This window comes from Lepeophtheirus salmonis, unplaced genomic scaffold (genome assembly GCF_016086655.4).
Source record: "Lepeophtheirus salmonis unplaced genomic scaffold, UVic_Lsal_1.4 unplaced_contig_3837_pilon, whole genome shotgun sequence".
Taxonomy (NCBI): domain Eukaryota; kingdom Metazoa; phylum Arthropoda; class Copepoda; order Siphonostomatoida; family Caligidae; genus Lepeophtheirus; species Lepeophtheirus salmonis.
The window spans coordinates 1-2,883 of record NW_027294039.1 but is presented as its reverse complement, the minus strand read 5'-3'; the positions used below and the strand labels follow the sequence as shown (position 1 = coordinate 2,883).

The 2,883-nt window shown below is 28.5% G+C and overlaps 1 long non-coding RNA gene across 1 annotated transcript; it reads left to right on the top strand.

Moving 5' to 3' along the window:
- Window positions 1–1,464: 1,464 nt before the first annotated feature.
- LOC121131273 (uncharacterized) lies at window positions 1,465–1,887 on the top strand. The gene is made up of 2 exons (XR_005869000.2): window positions 1,465–1,639; window positions 1,702–1,887. It is a non-coding gene; the product is annotated as an uncharacterized lncRNA (long non-coding RNA).
- The last annotated feature ends 996 nt before the right edge of the window (window positions 1,888–2,883 follow it).

Genomic DNA, 2,883 nt, shown 5'->3' with positions numbered 1-2,883 from the left:
TTGTTTTGTCTTTGGGCATCTTATAAAATAGATATCTGCATAGCTATTTCCAACCACTACTCCAGTTAATCACGGTTCAACTCTAGAGGCTTATTTCCATCTCTCTGGGATGACTAAACATTCAATTGTTCACAAATCTTGTCCAGAAGGCCTTCAGGAATAAAACTCTTGTAACAATCCATTGCAGATATTTTATAAGTTTTTTCTTCATTCTAATGAAGAAATAGAGGGATTGATGATGGTATATCATCGGTCGAAAATTTATATTTTTAAAAATAAAAACGGTTATTTCTACTTTTCTTGGATCGGTGCAGCCTTGCACAGTTTTTGTAGAATTATAAAATAGGTCATTCCAAGGTTATGCAAACAATCATATTTTAGTTTTGTTACATTTTAACTATTTTCTTCAATCCAACAACATTATACATTATCGAACATTATAGAAGGGTATGCAAATTCAAGAAATAAATATTTCAAACTTGTGTCATTAGAGTGAATGGTTTGGAGAAAATAAAAGATAAAGATTTTTCTCTCAATGTTAAAAATTTATTGGTAAAATCAAAGTAATCCCTGATGCAGGAGCTGAAGTCTCACTTATAAATAAAGGCAGTATAAGAAGATTGGGGTTGTGGAAGAAAATAATAAAAATACAATGTTAAGGAAAATTTGTTTGGTGTTGAAGGATCAAAATTAAGGATCATTGGGAAAATATTTCTTACATTTACTCTAAATACAGTGCGAGTGAAAGATACAGTAATTGTATGTGAACGTGTTCCTGAGTTATACTTATCACAAAGGGTATGTTGAGAACTTCAATTAATTCCAAATAAATTCCCTCTACAAATTCAAGTGGCATTTTTGAGAAGATGTAAAAAGACGATCTGTTGAAGATACTAAACGTGTATTGATAGACGAGTTTCAAAATATTTTTTATGATGGAGAATAATGGACATTGTTCATAAGAAAAATTAACTCACAATTCACTCAAAATGTAGGAGTGGCAAGTTTACATATTCCAGGAAAACTCAATCTCACATAATGAAATGCAATAATTTCCTTAATGAAATACCCTTTTATATTGTAAAAAAGTAAGAGTTGATGTAATTATAAATACCCCAGTCTGAAACTTTGTATTATAAAAATAAAATATTTACTTGATATCTTAATTAATGCATCCAGTTGTAAAGATAGCAATTCATTGTTTTTAATATACTAAATAATTAATTGAATCAATACTACTTCATTATTCATATAAACAATGAAACTATTATAAAATTTATAAACTTGCATAATTTAAATAATATCTTATCTTGACAAAGAAAACCTTCCTTTATAAAGTAAGAAGGAAAAACGACACAAACTTGCTCAATGATTAGTAATATGATTCCTTGGATTTACCAATAGTAAAAAAACCCAAATGTTGGGAAACCCTAGATATTTTAAAGATTTAGCTCAAGAAGACTCACAAATGTATTACAAACAAGAATAACACAACAGGTACAGACATAATTAATATTCAAGCATGGATCATTTAAAAATATCCACCATTATAGTTGTTATTTTTACGCTTACAATTACTTCTACTGATACAAAAGCTGTGCAAGGTAGAGGGGATTATCTCAAACAGTTGGACCCTACGGTAAGAAATATTTAATTAAAATATTATATATGGTTTGTGAGTTTCATTATTATTTAATCTAGGCAGGTGTGATTTGGAGGAAGACTAAGAAGAATACTTTAAAGTGCAAAAGATTGGTTCATCATCCATACCTTCACAAATATATTTGTGCAAACTATGATTTTGCTTAAATTCTATAAAATTGTATTTTATCCACAGTAGTCATATGTTCAATAAAGTTTATTAAAAATCAAATCCCCTTAAGCTCTTTCAAACTTTAAATTTATTTCTTACACATTTAATTTATTTTATAAAAATATGCTCGTACTTAAATAAATTCATATTTAGGGTAAATAGAAACCCATCCAGATAAACTTATCATTTAACAAGGATTCCGTAAGAGTCTTAAGTAATCTGTAATTTTTTTTTTTTGTATCAAATCACGTTTACCAAAATGTTGTGTTTAATTTTTGGAGTATTTTACCCTTTTTAAATGTTTTAACCACTTTTTGAGTAAGGAAAAAAATACAAATATATCCATTATATGTGCAATCAACCAATAAACATTTAGAACACAGTTAAGGTAAAATGACTTATAGGCCTATTTAGATTTTTTTTTGATTAATACTTCTTTGATTGTGCTAGGTATCTTGGCCTCAAATAATTTATAAGGCTATCCATATGTATATATATTTATTTTTTCATTTTGAAAGTCACAAATTAGAGTAGACATGCCTCTAATCTATAAAATTTACACTTTTTGACCAATAGTGGTCAAAATGGTTGAAGTACAATCAGTATTTTTGAATAATTGATCTAGCTTTACTAATTAAGACTACTTGTTCTTTGTGTTGATTGGTTGAACTCAAATTACCTATGGTTTTCTGAGAACTATTGAAAGCTAAATGAAAAATAATTCCAAAATTTGAAATAATTGAGTTATGACCAGTTATTGGTATCCGGAACATTTTGTACATGTTATAAAATAGAAACCATAAGCTTGACAATTTAAATAATGTTTTGGAGGGAACCAGCTAAGATATAATGAGTGGTATATTTTTTTAAGAAGCTTTAGCGAGGAGAGCGGGGAGAAGGAAATGAACAAGGTCTAGGCAATAACTGATAAAACTTTGATCCTCAATTTTACTCCGAGTCCCACATGGACTTACAGTTATAACTCTGCAAAAAATCATCATGTTCGCTCTTGGTCTTTTATGAGCTCAGGCTAAGTTCTATACTGTTTCAAATATATCATTGATATACTG